Source organism: Anomaloglossus baeobatrachus, chromosome 10, assembly GCF_048569485.1.
Source record: "Anomaloglossus baeobatrachus isolate aAnoBae1 chromosome 10, aAnoBae1.hap1, whole genome shotgun sequence".
Taxonomy (NCBI): Eukaryota; Metazoa; Chordata; class Amphibia; order Anura; family Aromobatidae; genus Anomaloglossus; species Anomaloglossus baeobatrachus.
In genome coordinates, this window is record NC_134362.1 from 23,311,067 (window position 1) to 23,329,165 (window position 18,099).

Sequence of the window (18,099 nt, forward strand, 5' to 3'; positions counted from 1 at the left end):
CATCTCTAATTGCAGATTCTGTCTACTAAATACTAATGTGTCTTTACGATGCTACAACTGTCTATTCCTGCACAGTGACTCGGTGCACGGCGGTGAGACGGCTGGCTGCGCTGACGCATCCGTGTGTGGATTTATAGAAGTGCAGATTTGTGTCTACCTGAAAAATTCCATTACTGATCCCTCAAACAGACTCGCATTCATAATAAAAGAGGATTCTCTCCCTATTAATGTCTGCGGCTGATTCATGACTGCAGGGCTACTTAGCAGGACGCCGCGCACAATGCTGCGCAGGTCTGTATTCCGGATCTTCACCCTCGGCTATTATTGTCGCGGTTTTCTGCCCTGACAAGCCAAATCTGGAGGAACATTTTCAGCTTTCGCAGCATCAGGTGGCATTCTTCTCCTGGAAAGCGGGGCATTACGTGGCGTTCTTACAGATATGAACACCTATGGAGGCTTTTACAAACACTGCTGACCTGTTCAGAGTACAGATTCTGGCACTCCAACTATCAACGTGTCTGAGATCAGCACAGGCAGACTCGGGCACTGACCAACAGATTGGTAGTTCACAGGCAGGCTAGCAAGAGTTAATCTCTGCTAGTCTGCTTGATAGTCTCCTTTGACCACATGTTGTGTGGGAGCCAATCACATCTGCTCCCCTCCTATATATGCTGGCTAGATCCTTTTTTCTATTCCAGCTATAGCTTATCTAAGCTGGTCTGGTAGGGTGTTGTGATCCAAACTAACTGGTGGTTGTAGTAGTTGTTGCTATGTGTGGGAGCCAATCAGATCTGCTCCCCTCCTATATATGCTGGCTAGATCCTTTCTTCTATTCCAGCTATAGCTTATCTAAGCTGGTCTGCTGAGGTGTTGTGATCCAAACTAACTGGTGCTTGTAGTACTTGTTGCTGTGTGTGGGAGCCAATCATATCTGCTCCCCTCCTATATATGCTGGCTAGATCCTTTCTTCTATTCCAGCTATAGCTTATCTAAGCTGGTCTGGTGAGGTGTTGTGATCCAAACTAACTGGTGGTTGTAGTACTTGTTGCTATGTGTGGGAGCCAATTAGATCTACTCCCCTCCTATATATGCTGGCTAGATCCTTTCTTCTATTCCAGCTATAGCTTATCTAAGCTGGTCTGGTGAGGTGTTGTGATCCAAACTAACTGGTGGTTGTAGTACTTGTTGCTGTGTGTGGGAGCCAATCACATCTGCTCCCCTCCTATATATGCTGGCTAGATCCTTTCTTCTATTCCAGCTATAGCTTATCTAAGCTGGTCTGGTGAGGTGTTGTGATCCAAACTAACTGGTGGTTGTAGTACTTGTTGCTGTGTGTGGGAGCCAATCACATCTGCTCCTCTCCTATATATGCTGGCTAGATCCTTTCTTCTATTCCAGCTATAACTTATCTAAGTTGGTCTGGTGAGGTGTTGGGATCCAAACTAACTGGTGCTTGTAGTTCTTGTTGCTCTTTGCTTTTGTGGAGTTAACACTTGTTGTATTTTGTTGCTACCTTCCTGCTCTTGCTTTTCTCCTGAGTCTCTCATTGTTTGTTCCTGTGAGTTTGTAGGGTGTCAGAGTTTTGGTTTATCTCTAGTTTACATCTAGTTGAATTCATAGTTACATAGTTACATATAGTGGTTGAAAAAAAGACCTAGATCCATCTAGTTCAACCTTCAACTTGCCTCAACCCAAATCAGCAATCTGTAAAGAGGACCTATAAATCCATGTCTGCTCGTCAAGAGTAGCTTTGGTCAATTGTCCTTTCTTTAGTCTGTTGTTCTGATGTCGTCCGTCCCATTTTTTTTGTTCTGGCCCGGAACATGGCTTATGGCCTTCATTTGTTTGTCGCTTTAATATGATACATTTCTTGCTCCGTATTCTGACTTGGCATCTGGTTTGATTTATCGACTTCACATTTCTCAACTAGCAGCTTGATCCAACTATTTATTGACTATGATAAGTATCTTCACTTGCTGCTCTTCAGATGATTATTAGTGATGGGCGGAACTGGACTGCAAAAGTTGAAATCCGCGTGGATTCAAAAGTATCCAAGCACCCGCCCCAGGCACCAAGTTCTCATGGAACGCAAGGCACCTATCTGGGTAATTAAAAAAACAATAAAAGGAAAAGCAGGCATGGAATACTTACCAGTTGGGCTGTAACACTACTTCCAGGGTCGCTCATTATCCTTCATGCATATGCACTGCTTCCCCCACCCACTGGCAGTCCAGGCATCTCTGATTGGTTGCAATCAAACCATGCCTCCACCTTGTGTGCCAGCATGTCTGACTGCTTTAATCACAGACACTGTATGAGTATCTATAGAGCAAAAATAAATAAATAAAAATGGTGTAGGGTCCCCTCATATTATGATACCCAGCACAGATAAAACATATGGCTGAAGATTGCAGGCCCCAGACGTGTGACTTGGCTGTGACTTAAAATAAGAGAGACTGCATGCAGCTTTTTTTTTTGTTAATTGTTTAAAAAATTATTTTAAAAATTGGCATACGGTCCCCTTCAATTTTGATACCCAATCATGATAAAGCCAACAGATGGGGGCTGGTGTTGTGAATACATTTTCCAGTTTGGGGCTCCCTCTTGTGGTCAGTGCTGGCGGTGCAGTTGATGTGTGGAATGAAAGCCATACACCTGTGGAGGACTGGCAAACAGGCCTTTTAGATTGGGCTATTTAACTGAGTAGTTTTCTCTTGTTTCTTGCCGGTGCTCAATGGTCTCCTGTGTGTTAAGGACATTCTGTAACCAGCTCTGCTCACTACCAGAACTCTCAGATAAGTGGTCTTTGGACCTCTGCTGTTTGTTTTCCACTTTCTTGTTGTTTTTTTCTGCTTTGATACTATTGCTTGATTCCTATTTTGTCTGTGTGGAGTTCTTGGTGGAGTTGGATCATTCCTTGCTGGGAGTGTCTGTATACTTAGCTCCATGATTCTGCAAGGTATTGTGTTTGTCATGCTTGGCATTAATTCAGTCCCTCATCTGTATTAGTGTTTTTGGATCCCAGTAACATCTGAGTGCTAATACGCTGGGGGAGAGGTTGTATGACCTCAAGATTTTTCCATATCAGAAGTGCTGGTATATATTAGGGGTTTTACGGCTGCAGACAGTTGCTCTTTCCTATCCTTTCCTATATAGTTTTGGCCTCACCTTTGCTGAACCTGTCTTTTCTGGCTTTGTATTGTATTTCTCAATATCACCGCAGCCTTTACAAGTGGGGGGCTATCTATCTATCTTTGGGGATTACTCCGAGACAGATTAGCTTTTTTATATTTCTATCTGTGAGATTTAGTTCTCTGGCTTTGTCGAGGTGTCCAGGTCATCGTAGGCACGCCCCACGGCTACTGTTAGTTGTGTGTAAGGATTAGGTATGCAGTCTGTTAAGTTTCCAGCCACTCTGTTACCTTTTTGGGATTCCGCATTTTTTGATCCTCCTCGGTCCCTGAATCATAACAGGCTGGTATTCAGAGGCTGGGGAGAACCCATGGTTATTGGGCCCTCCCTATGCTAAAAGTAGCAGCCTGCAGCCACCCAGTATTGTCGCATCTATTAGATGTGACAATCCCGGAATTTTACCCAGATCATCCCGATTACCCTGGTGCGGTGGCAGTCGGTGTAATAATAGCTTAACGACAGCTCCCACTAAGCCCTAGATTATTAATGGGAGGCGTATATAAACCCCCCCCCCATTACTAATCTGTCAGTGAAAAGAAATAAAGCTCAAAACACAGAAACAATCCTTTACTTGAAATAAAATACAAAAATAACACCCTCTTTCTCCTCTTTATTAACCCCCCAAACACCCCTGTAGGTCCTAGGTAATCCACGTGAGGTCCCACGACGATTCCAGGTCAATAATTTTAAGTTGTGTATGCAAAGTGAATCATAAATGAATCAATTAATTAAAATTGCCACTGTCATTTCATACATTGCAGAAGATTGCGACAGCCAGGGAAGGTTCGTATGACCTCGGGGGCGGCTTCCTGATAATGCCTTGCTGCAATCACATTACATGGAAAGCACAGGCAATGTAAGACGTTAACATGGTTGCATAATGTTGGAATGGCCCTGGGGGAGGGGGGATACAGTAAAACTTGATTTTAGTGATCTATATAAAGAATGTAATGTCATAAACGTACTTCAGCAGAACACAATGTGTAATTTACCGCGAGCTGATGTGTTACACCCGGATAAGCGGCGCTGACACCTCTGCAACCGCCTAGGTTCAAACAGAGTACATGAATTTCACAAAACACATAAAGGCGAGTTCTAATCTTTTAATGATGGTTTCCTTTTTAACATTTATTTTATTGTTTGATGTGGCTGCTCGGATGAACAGTAAAACAAATATCAGTGCAGACTTTATTAAAAATGCAGGCGCTCCGGCTTTTATGTTGGGCATAGACACAAAGTTTTACCAAACATCTGTCCGGGTTGAAAGGAGAACTTTTCCTGCTCTCCTGTGATCTCCCGAAAGGTGCGCTACAATTGGAATTAATGAACTTTCAGCGGAATCAGAGGATTTTTCTTTTTTTTTTTACATTTCAAAGTATTGGAAAATAACAGAAAACAACTAAAGATTATGCAAACGGGATGGCAAATTCAGCTCAGACTTCTCCGGTAACTTATAGAAGTGATGTGCAATGCGTCTATATGGTCACTATTTGGCTATAAAATCAGTGATATTTTCTCCAGAATTGGCAACAAACAAGAACATTGCACAGATGATTAATTATATTGTAAGTCTTACCGATGCCTAAATGTCACCACCCAAAATGACTAAACCTACAATCACTAGAAAAAATACAATACATTTGAATATTTAAACCCAGAGGTTCCTTCCAGAGGCATAACAACCTCCACACACTGACCCAAAGGTTCCTTCCAGAGGCATAACAACCTCCACACACTGACCCAGAGGTTCCTTCCAGAGGCACAACAACCTCCACACACTGACCCAGAGGTTCCTTCCAGAGGCATAACAACCTCCACACACTGACCCAGAGGTTCCTTCCAGAGGCACAACAACCTCCACACACTGACCCAGAGGTTCCTTCCAGAGGCACAACAACCTCCACACACTGACCCAAAGGTTCCTTCCAGAGGCATAACAACCTCCACACACTGACCCAGAGGTTCCTTCCAGAGGCACAACAACCTCCACACACTGACCCAGAGGTTCCTTCCAGAGGCATAACAACCTCCACACACTGACCCAGAGGTTCCTTCCAGAGGCATAACAACCTCCACACACTGACCCGAGGTTCCTTCCAGAGGCATAACAACCTCCACACACTGACCCGAGGTTCCTTCCAGAGGCACAATAACCTCCACACACTGACCCAGAGGTTCCTTCCAGAGGCATACCAACCTCCACACACTGACCCAGAGTTTCCTTCCAGAGGCACAATAACCGCCACACACTGACCCAGAGGTTCCCTCCAGAGGCATAATAACCTCCACACACTGACCCAGAGGTTCCTTCCAGAGATATAACAACTAGTGATGAGCGAGTACTAAAAAGCTCGGGTGCTCGAAGCTCGGGCCGAGCCTCCCAAGATACTCGTGTACTCGGCCCGAGCAACGAGCCCAATGTTATCCTATGGGAGACCCGAGTATTTTTGTGAAATGACCCCCGGCAGCATGGAGAAACCCTAAAAATGTCACAAAAGTCTCAGAAGAGTGCTCAAATGACATGGCAACAGCATGGGGAAGACCCCTTGAAGCATTTATCACTGAAAAGTCACAGCTGTGAACAATTTTGTCCGCGTTTTACGCCATTTTTACGGACTCACCAGAAAACCTTCCAAAATGACCCCAAAATGATTTTTCATGGCGGAAATGTTAAGGGCACATACCCAATAGTGAGATAGAGCTGGTGTATGTTACTTTTTGAGATTAATACATGAAAGATTTTACGTGAAAACATTGTGTGGCACTCCGATGTCCCTGAGAAGAGACGTACATGAAGGCCTCTTGAGTCTAATGTGCCCATTTTGAGGAAGTGAGTCTTTGTAGTATTTTCCTTTGCCAGGGCAGCCAAAAATTGTGAGGTTCACCAATGACCCTGCATAGAGACGTGCATGAGGGCCTGTAAACCTGAAGTGCCCATTGTAAGGAAGTGGGTCTATTGTAGTATAGCCCTTAGGCAGGGCAGCCAAAAATTGGGAGGCTCCACATTGTCCCTGGATAGAGACGTGCATGAGGGCCTGTAAACCTGAAGTGCCCATTGGAAGGAAGTGGGTCTATTGTAGTATAGCCCTTAGGCAGGGCAGCCAAAAATTGGGAGGCTCCACGTTGTCCCTGGGTAGAGACGTGCATGAGGGCCTCAAAACATTAAGTGTCCATTGTCAGGAAGTGGGTGTATTATAGTATAGCCCTTAGGCAGGGCAGCCAAAAATTGGGAGGCTCCACATTGTCCCTGGATAGAGACGTGCATGATGGCCTGTAAACCTGAAGTGCCCATTGGAAGGAAGTGGGTCTATTGTAGTATAGCCCTTAGGCAGGGCAGCCAAAAATTGGGAGGCTCCACGTTGTCCCTGGGTAGAGACGTGCATGAGGGCCTCAAAACATTAAGTGTCCATTGTCAGGAAGTGGGTGTATTATAGTATAGCCCTTAGGCAGGGCAGCCAAAAATTGGGAGGCTCCACATTGTCCCTGGATAGAGACGTGCATGATGGCCTGTAAACCTGAAGTGCCCATTGGAAGGAAGTGGGTCTATTGTAGTATAGCCCTTAGGCAGGGCAGCCAAAAATTGGGAGGCTCCACGTTGTCACTGGGTAGAGACGTGCATGAGGGCCTCAAAACATTAAGTGTCCATTGTCAGGAAGTGGGTGTATTATAGTATAGCCCTTAGGCAGGGCAGCCAAAAATTGGGAGGCTCCACATTGTCCCTGGATAGAGACGTGCATGAGGGCCTCAAAACATTAAGTGTCCATTGTCAGGAAGTGGGTGTATTATAGTATAGCCCTTAGGCAGGGCAGCCAAAAATTGGGAGGCTCCACATTGTCCCTGGATAGAGACGTGCATGATGGCCTGTAAACCTGAAGTGCCCATTGGAAGGAAGTGGGTCTATTGTAGTATAGCCCTTAGGCAGGGCAGCCAAAAATTGGGAGGTTCACCAATGACCCTGCATACAGACGTGCATGAGGGCCTGTAAACCTGAAGTGCCCATTGTAAGGAAGTGGGTCTATTGTAGTATAGCCCTTAGGCAGGGCAGCCAAAAATTGGGAGGCTCCACATTGTCCCTGGATAGAGACGTGCATGATGGCCTGTAAACCTGAAGTGCCCATTGGAAGGAAGTGGGTCTATTGTAGTATAGCCCTTAGGCAGGGCAGCCAAAAATTGGGAGGCTCCACATTGTCCCTGGGTAGAGACGTGCATGAGGGCCTCAAAACATTGTTCCCATTGCAAAGGAGCGGGTCTCCTGTCGTTGTAATGTCCATTCTGCAAAGAATGGGCGAAAAAATTTACCACTGGGGGTATACCTGAAACAAAGGCCTAAGTATTGCAATTTGTAACGGTCATCATAATGGTGGCGCATGAGGAGAAGGAGGAGCAGTCCAGCGATTATCCAAAGTCCAGAAGTGTGTACCCATGGGTGAGTGGAGGTACATGGCAAACTTTAAATTCCGCTCTCATTTGCTGGTGGTGTGGTGAAGTCTGGCCCAATCCAACCCTTGTTCATCTTGATCAGAGTCAGCCTGTCAGCATTTTCAGTTGACAGGCGGGTGCGTTTATCTGTAATGATTCCACCTGCGGCACTAAAAACACGCTCTGACAAAACGCTAGCAGCAGGGCAGGCCAGGACTTCCAAGGCGTAGAGAGCCAATTCATGCCACGTGTCCAGCTTGGATACCCAATAATTGTAAGGCACAGAGGAATGTCAGAGTACAGTTGTTCGATCTGCAAGGTACTCCTTCAGCATCTGGGCAAACTTAGGATTTCTTGTGGCACTACCCCGCACCTCAGGGGCTGTGGTACGTGAGGGGCTGAGAAAACTGTCCCACATCTTAAAGACTGTTCCCCTACCTCTGGCGGATTGGACTTGTGCCTCTCTCGGCTGTACGCCTCGGTTGTCCACTGATTCATGACCTATGCCGCTAGCGTTTTGTGAGGGGAATGCTTTGCCTACTTCCGTGACTATGGCCTTCCGGAACTGCTGCATTTTGGTTGACCTCTCCTCCACGGGAATAAGAGACAAAAAGTTCTCCTTGTAGCGTGGGTCTAACAGTGTTACCAACCAGTAATGATTGTCGGCCAAGATGTTCTTAACGCGAGGGTCACGAGACAGGCAGCTTACCATAAAGTCAGCCATGTGCGCCAGACTCTTAACAGCCAGGACTTCAGTAGCCTGACCAACAAGATGACTGAACATGCTGTCCTCCTCCTCCTCCTCCTCCTCCTCCTCCTCCTCATCTACCCTGTCCTCTGGCCAGCCACGCTGAACCGAGGATATGACTGGTGTGCATGTCATATCCTCAATTTGGCCAGAGAGTTGCTCCATGTCTTCATCCTCCTCCTCGTCATAGTCCTCCACTGCACGTTGTGATGAGACGAGGCTGGGCTGTGTGTTATCATCACCCACACCCACTACTGTTTCTTGCTGCAACTCATCGCGCTCCGCCTGCAATGCATCATGTTTGTTTTTCAGCAGAGACCGTTTTAGAAGGCAGAGTAGCGGTATGGTGACGCTAATAATGGCGTCATCACCACTCACCATCTTGGTGGAGTCCTCAAAGTTTTGGAGGATGGTACATAGGTCTGACATCCATCTCCACTCCTCAGGTGTTATGTGTGGAGTTTGACCCATTTCCCGACGGCTTAGGTGATGCAGGTACTCAACAACTGCCCTCTTCTGCTCACATATCCTGACCAACATGTGCAGAGTTGAATTCCAACGCGTGGGGACATCACACACCAGTCTGTGAGCCGGAAGATGCAAACTGCGCTGAAAGCCGGCAAGGCCGGCTGAAGCAGTAGGTGACTTTCGAAAATGTGCAGACAGGCGGCGAACTTTTACCAGCAGATCAGACAGCTCTGGGTATGACTTTAGAAACCGCTGAACCACGAGGTTGAGAACATGGGCCACGCATGGAACATGTGTCAGCTGGCCTCGCCTCAAAGTCGCCACCAGGTTCCGGCCATTGTCACACACGACCTTTCCTGGCTTTAGGTTCAGAGGTGTGAGCCAGTGATCTGCCTGCTGTTTCAGAGCTGTCCACAGCTCTTCTGCATTGTGGGGTTTGTCACCTATGCAGATTAGCTTCAGCACAGCCTGTTGCCGCTTCGCCGAGGCAGTGCTGCAGTGCTTCCAGCTTGTGACTGGTGTGGAGGGCACAGTGGATGAGGATGCGCAGGAGGAGGAGGAGGCTGAAGAGCATGACATTCCGGAGCTGTAGAGTGTGGGTGAAACACTGACTGAGGTAGGGCCTGCAAACCTTGGTGTGGGAAGGACGTGTTCCGTCCCTCGCTCAGACTGGGTCCCAGCTTCCACAATATTAACCCAGTGTGCTGTCAACGAGATGTAGCGGCCTTGCCCACAAGCACTTGTCCACGTGTCTGTGGTTAGGTGGACCTTGGGTGAAACAGCGTTGTTCAGGGCACGTGTGATGTTTTGTGACACGTGGTTATGCAACGCGGGGACGGCACACCGGGAGAAATAGTGGCGGCTGGGGACCGAGTAACGTGGGACAGCTGCCGCCATCAGGTCACGGAATGCTTCTGTCTCCACCAGCCTAAAAGGCAACATTTCCAGCGCAAGCAGTCGCGAAATGTTAGCATTTAGAACTGTGGCATGTGGGGTGTTGGCAGTGTATTTGCGCCTGCGTTCAAAGGTTTGCTGAATGGATAACTGAACGCTGCGCTGGGACAAGGACGTGCTTGATGATGGTGTTCTTTCTGCGTAGGCAACTGCAGGTGCAGGAGTGGAGGAGGCTTGTTCGCAGGCAGCATGGACAGGGGATTGGCTCGCATGCACAACCAGCGAAGACGTAGCAGTGACATCAGCAAGCACTGCTCCTCGACTCTGTTGTACTTCCCACAAAGTCGGGTGCTTGGCTGACATGTGCCTGATCATGCTGGTGGTGGTCAGGCTGCTAGTTTTGGTACCCCTGCTGATGCTGGCACGGCAGGTGTTGCAAATGGCCTTTTATGAATCATCTGGATCCAACTTAAAAAACTGCCAGACTCGGGAAGACCTAACATTTGTACAGGCACCTTGTGTCGTCGTGTTGTTCTGGGGAACGGTTGCCTGACTTCTGCCTGGGGCCACCACCCTGCTTCTTACTGCCTGTTGTGATGCTACGCCTCCCTCCCCCTGTGCACTGCTGTCCTCGCTCGGCATATCCTCCTGCCAGGTTGGGTCAGTTACTGGATCATCCACCACGTCGTCTTCCTCTTCCGCACCCTGCTCCTCCTCCTGACTTCCTGACAATTGTGTCTCATCATCGTCCACCACTTGTTGAGACACGTTGCCAACTTCGTGAGAACGTGGCTGCTCAAATATTTGGCCATCTGTACAGACGATCTCCTCATGACCCACTTCAATATGAGCTGGCGAGAGGCCAGAATGTGTGAATGGAAACGTGAACAGCTCTTCCGAGTGTCCAAGTGTGGGATCATTAATGTCCGAGGAGGACGTGTACTCAGCCTGGTGGTAGGAAGGAGGATCAGGTTCAGAAATGTGCGGTGCAGTATCACGGCTACTGACACTTGACCGTGTGGAAGACAGAGTGTTTGTGGTGGTGCCAATCTGACTGGAAGCATTATCTGCTATCCAACTAACAACCTGTTGACACTGGTCTTGGTTCAAGAGCGGTGTACTGCTGCGGTCCCCAAGAATTTGGGACAGGACGTGCGAGCGACTAGATGTGGCCCTTTGTTGTGGCGAAATTAGAGCTTGCCCACGACCTCGGCCTCTGCCTGCACCACCATCACGTCCACTTCCTTGTTCCTTGCCAATGCCCTTGCGCATTTTGCAATGCTGTGCACTGCTGACGTGTATATTCACTACTTGTGCGTTATATCAAAGTTTGTGGAAATTGCACACAAGTGCACCTGTACGCTGCCACCAACAGGCACACACGTGCGGTTTTAAAAACCAAGCACGGACGCAATAAGAACCTAACAGGTTTTTTTGGGGAGCGACAATTACAGACAAGTCAGACACTATCTGGACTGTTTTACACTGTGTACACCAGCCCCAGATATGATGAAGGCTGGTATACGGTCACCACTAGGAATGGCTATATATACCCTGCCTGCCTGCCTGTCTGTATACTGGTACAATAGTCCTGACAAGGACTCTTCTGGTCACTAGCCTGTATTCAGACCTGGCTATACCCTGCCTGTATATAGCAACAATAGTCCTGAGAAGGACTCTGCTACTGTACTCCGACCTGGCTATACCCTGCCTGCCTGTATACAACTAGAATAGTCCTGAGAAGGACTTTTGGTCACACTGTTTGCAGCCCTGCAACTGAAAAAGCTATAAAGGGCCGCAAAGCTTTCCCTGAATCAGCGACCCTCTCCCTGCACTCACTGTCTGGATAGCTGTGAGCAGAGCACAGCGCGCCGGCCGGTATAAAGGCTCGGTCACGCTGTGCAGGCCGGCCAATCACTGCAATTCCACAACTAACAGGGCTGTGGCATTGCAGTGGTCTGCCAGCCAATCCCTGCATGAGGGCTGGCTCTCAAAAGAGCGCCAACATGCAGGGATGAAGACCACGAGTACAGCACGAGTATCGCGAGATTACTCGGTCCCCGCCGAGCAGCCCGAGTACAGCGATACTCGTGCGAGTACCGAGTAGTTACAAGCATGCTCGCTCATCACTAATAACAACCTCCGCACACTCACCCAGAGGTTCCTTCCAGAGGCATAATAACCCCCACTCACTGACCCAGAGGTTCCTTCCAAGGCACAATAACCTCCACACACTGACCCAGAGGTTCCTTCCAGAGGCATAACAACCTCCACTTACTGACTCAGAGGTTCCCTCCAGAGGCATAACAATCTCCGCACACTGACCCAGAGGTTCCTTCCAGAGGCATAATAACCCCCACTCACTGACCCAGAGGTTCCTTTCAGAGGCATAACAACCTCCACTCACTGACCTAGAGGTTCCTTTCAGAGGCATAACAACCTCCAAACACTGACCCATAGGTTCCTTCCAGAGGCATAACAACCTCCACACACTGACCCAGAGGTTCCTTGAAGAGGCACAACAACCTCCACACACTGACCCAGAGGTTCCTTGAAGAGGCATAACAACCTCCAAACACTGACCCAGAGGTTTCTTTCAAAGGCACAATAACCCCCACACACTGACCCAAAGGTTCCTATCAGAAGCATAACAACCTCCACTCACTGACTCAGAGGTTCCCTCCAGAGGCATAACAATCTCCGCACACTGACCCAGAGGTTCCTTCCAGAGGCATAATAACCCCCACTCACTGACCCAGAGGTTCCTTCCAGAGGCATAATAACCCCCACTCACTGACCCAGAGGTTCCTTCCAGAGGCATAATAACCCCCACTCACTGACCCAGAGGTTCCTTCCAGAGGCATAATAACCCCCACTCACTGACCCAGAGGTTCCTTCCAGAGGCATAATAACCCCCACTCACTGACCCAGAGGTTCCTTCCAGAGGCATAACAACCTCCACACACTGACCCAGCTCGCTTTTTTCTGCGAGGAAATGCAAATCTGGGAACTCACTGATGTCACTTGAGGTGATATCACTGAGTCTAATAAGTTCAACTGAGGTGAGTTTATCTGCGGTAACAGGTGGGGTACTGTGGGAACCTCCAGCTGTGACCGCAGGTAAACTAAATGACGACACAGCTCAAAGCTGCGGCTCAGTTAGTGTCTGCCTGAAGCCGCAGCAAGCGGTCATGTTTTCTAATGTGTCCGTACTGCGACGTCAGTATGTAGCAAACCCAAGATTGTCGTGGAACATCATCGTTTGGATTACATTGGACCTGGGTGTTTTAGGGGTTAATAAATTGGAGAGAGTTTTTTGGTTTTTTTTTAAAAGAAAGGATTTTCTCTGTGTTTTGCATGTATTTCTTTTGACTTACAGAGTTAGTAATAGGGGGTCTCATAGACCCCTACCCGTTACTAATCCAGGGTTTAGTGGCAGCTGGAATTTTTAACAAATCACAGCTGTCATTAGCCTCTTATATTACCCCAATTGCCACTGCACCAGGGAATCGGGATGAGCTGGGTAAAGCGCCGGAATTGTTGGATCTAATGGATGTGACAATTCCAGAGTGACTGCAGGCTTCTATTTTTAACATGGGGGGCCCAATAACCATGGGCCTCTTCAGCCTGAGAATACCAGCCCCCAGCTGTTGGCTTTATCTTGTCTGGATATCCCATTTGGCGGTAACTACACATCCTTTTTTTAATTATCTATGTAAATAATAAAAAGCAACATGAGGTCATTCATATTTTGATACACAGGCAAGATAACGCATACAGCTGGGGGAGCAGCCGGTAGCCATCTGCTTTATCTGCACTAAGTAATGTAATGTATGTACACAGTGATTGCACCAGCAGAATAGTGAGTGCCGCTGTGGAGTATAATACAGGATGTAACTCAGGGTCAGTAGAGGATCAGTAATGTAATGTATGTACACAGTGAATCCACCAGCAGAATAGTGAGTGCAGCTCTGGAGTATAATACAGGATGTAACTCAGGATCAGTACAGGATAAGTAATGTAATGTATGTACACAGTGACTGCACCAGCAGAATAGTGAGTGCAGCTCTGGAGTATAATACATGAGGTAACTCAGTATCAGTACAGGATCAGTAATGTAATGTATGTACGCAGTGACTGCACCAGCAGAATTGTGAGTGCAGCTCTGGAGTATAATACAGGATGTAACTCAGGATCAGTAATGTAATGTATGTACACAGTGACTGCACCAGCAGAATAGTGAGTGCAGCTCTGGAGTATAATACAGGAGGTAACTCAGGATCAGTAATGTAATGTATGTACACAGTGACTGCACCAGCAGAATTGTGAGTGCAGCTCTGGAGTATAATACAGGATGTAACTCAGGATCAGTAATGTAATGTATGTAAACAGTGACTGCACCAGCAGAATAGTGAGTGCAGCTCTGGAGTATAATACAGGATGTAATTTTGGATCAATGCAAGATCTCATTACTCTGGAATGTATTAATTAAATGAAGAATTCTCTTATATACATTCTATTTACATCTGTGCTGCAGAATAATGCTCAGTAATGGGCCTGTCCTTTAATTACTTTCTTGTAAAGGCGTATTAACAATTCATTCCCAATGAATCATATATTTTTGTCCTTTTTGCATGTATTTAACCAACCATGTTACTCTGATGAGTCAATGCTCCTAGTGGTATTTTTATCATTAACAATAGAAGTTCTTCACTATTCCGATGTAGCAGAGCTGGTCCAGTCAGTGCAGCAGAGCTCACACTGCATCTCTATGTCTTAGAGGTGAGCTTTCTCCTCTGCAGTTCGTGATCTGTAATTTGCCATTTACCTCCATTTCTACGAACACTTCATTCACTTTATATTACAACCTTTTGTTTCCATAGTAAATACCTAAGTAGATTTCAACATCATTATTATGTTAATCATTAAATTAGCATCATTACTTATTCACACTGAGCCGAGCCTTTGTATGTCGCAGCACCGCCGCCGCCACCGCCGCAACGCAATAAATAGAGGAGTGCATAATAAGAGATACATCGGGAGGGCGACCCACCGTCACCTCTCCGCTATTCCCTTTGTCCCCAGGAATTTTTTCCGACTTCTGTCATTTTCCGCGAAACGCGTCGGGGTCATCAAGGGTCACATCTGTGCGTTACCCTCACGACTGAGTTATTTCATTTATATTACTCTCCCATCATCCGGCCCCAGCCCGCCGCCCGGAGCCGCGCTCACCAGCATTCAGCATCATTATGGAGGCGATGGCACGAGCAGGGCAGCAATTGCTACGGATTCATTAAGATCCCGGCACAATATCTCCCTTAAAAGGTTAATAGCGCATTAAACTCCGCACAAACTGTTGCCATTCATGAGATTTAAAGTCAGCAAGGCAGAACAAGAGCAGCATTTTCTCCTGACTTCTTCCTATCACTTGATATTCACTCCGTGTCCGGTGACCAATAAGCCTTAATGAAGCCGAGAACACTGGAAACGTCTTAAAGAGATAGTGCCTCTTCAATAATTGTGAGAGTACTGGTGTATATCATCCGTTAGTGTCCTTTTAAATAAGGATAGGGCGGCACGGTGGCTCAGTGGTTAGCACTGTAGTCTTGTGGTGGCTCAGTGGTTAGCACTGTAGTCTTGTGGTGGCTCAGTGGTTAGCACTGTAGCCTTGTGGTGGCTCAGTGGTTAGCACTGCAGTCTTGTGGTGGCTCAGTGGTTAGCACTGTAGTCTTGTGGTGGCTCAGTGGTTAGCACTGCAGTCTTGTGGTGGCTCAGTGGTTAGCACTGTAGTCTTGCAGCACTGGGATCCTGGGTTCGAATCCCACAAAGGACAACATCTGCAAGGAGTTTGTATGTTCTCCCCGTGTTTGCGTGGGCTTCCTCCGGGTACTCCGGTTTCCTCTCACACTCCAAAGACATACAGATAGGGACTCTAGATTGTGAGCCCCAATGGGGACAGTGTTGCCAATGTATGTACAGCGCTGTGGAATTAATAACGCTATATAAATTAATAAAATTATTATTATTATTATCATTATTATTATTATAAGGATAAATTGCTGAAAATATCTGGAAACACAGTAAAAAAAGCTAAAATGTACCATAACACACAGCGGGGGTATTAAGTATTGAATACGTTGCCAATTTTCTAAATAAATATATTTGTTAAGGTGGTATTGACAGGACTTTCTCACCAGATGTCAGTTTCAACCCATCCAATCAAAGAAATCAAACCCATAGATGTCCATAAATTAAGTTATGTGGAATAATGAGAAATGACACAGTGAAGAAGTACACATGTACAAAAAGCCTTTATTGGTGATGAAGCCTTCTGTATGGAGACATTGTTGCCTGCATTGCTCAGGTGGATTTTGGCCCATGCTCACACACACACTCCTCACATCCTGCAGGTCCCGGCTCCTTCTATGAACTCTGAGCTTTAGCTCCCTCCATACATTTTTTAGCTCCGGTGATCGGCTCGGCCATTCTAGAAGTTATAATTTCTTTCTTGTGTGTTTTCAATTATTCTCTTGCTGAAATGTCCACCCTCGTTTCATCCTCATCATCCTGGTAGATGCAGCAGATTTTTATCAGGAACGTCTCAGTATATTTGCTCATTCATCCGTCCTTCAATTACATAAAGTTTGCCAAAGCCATATCCTAAAAAACAGCCGCACACGATGATGTTTCCAGTGTTGTTTGTTTTGGTGATTTGCCTTTTGGCCTCCAAACATGGAGTGTATTATGACGTCCAAAGAATAACATTTTGATCTGATCTGACCAGACCATATTCTCCTAGCATTAAGGCCGCTTTACACGCTACGATTTGTCGTCGGGGTCACGGACTCCGTGACGCACTTCCGTCATCGTTAGCGACGTCGTTGCGTGTGACACCTACGTGCAACTTTGAACGATCGCACATAGGGGGAAAATCGTTGATCATTGACACGTCGTTCAGTTTCAAAATATTGTTCGTCATTTGGAACGCAGCAGACATATTGCTACGTTTGACACCTGCCAACGACGAACAACATCCACACGACCGCCTTGGTCAAACAATATATCGCTGAACGATGCAGCGTCATTTGTGAGATCGTTACGTGTGACCGCTACAAAACAACCTATGAGCGATCTCTGCAAATCGTAACAACGATCTGGGCGTGTCACATCGCTAACGAGATCGTTGTGTGTAAAGCAGCCTTTAAACAGAGGTATCTAAATGTTGTTGAGAAAACTTTAAATGCTCTTGAACCCACTTTTTGTTCAGCAATGGGGTTTTGTGTGGTAAGCGTGCAGACAGGCCATGAAGGACGAGTAAATTTGTTATTATTTTCTGTGAAACAATTATACTTGCTAATTCCAGGTCTTTCTGTAGCTCTCCACGGGTGGTTCTTGCCTCTTGGAAAACTCTTCTGATAGCTCCTTTCATTCTTCTGTTTGAAATCTCATGGGAAGCACCTGGTCGTGGATGGTTTATGGTGAAATGTTCTTTCCACCTCCAAATTATGGCCCCAACAGTCTTCACTAGAATCTTCAGTCATTTAGAAATTCTGTGACCAATGCCTTCAATATGTTTTGCAACAATAAGGTTGGAAAAGTCTTTAGACTGCTCACTGGTTTTACCCATCAGGAGATGTTTCTTGTGTAGCACTTTGGTAATGAGACACCTTTTTATAGGCCATTAGTAGAACCAGTTTATATCATTTTTCACTAAGTGGCAGGATTGCTTTCTAATTACTGACAGATCAGCTGGTGTCATGACTTTCCATGGTCATTTGCACCGCTCTTTCTGCCAGTGATTAATCCTTTTATCTCTGTGTCACATCTCATTATTGCACATAATTTAATTTATGGACATCTATTGTTTGATTTCTTGGCCTATGTAGATTGGATGGATGGTTACCGGCATCTGGTGAGACATTTATGCCAATAGCACCTTTAGATATAGAAAATTGGTGATGTGTTCAATATTTATTCCACCCTGTATACTTGCATTTTATTGTTTGCATCAGGGCCACAACACTCAGGCCTCTGGGGGCACCAATGGGCCAAAAAAAATGTTTCAAAGTAAAGTTTTTCTAAACCAAAGTCAGATCACTGAGCACCACTCCCAGTGATTGACAGGTCTCTCATTATGGACACACATAAATAAGACCTGTTAATCACCTGAACCGGTGTTGGGAGTACCCAGGCAGGGGTACAGCCAAACTAGTATTGTCTCTAGCTATTGACCCCCATCGGATCTTCTAACTATATTATCTCTGAAAGGGAGAAGCTTTTCAGAGAATAATATACCTTGCAGCAATTGTGCAGCCAGACTCTCATTTATGATGACTTTGTTTGGGAAGCAGGAATCAAGTGGCAGGTTCCCTTTGCTC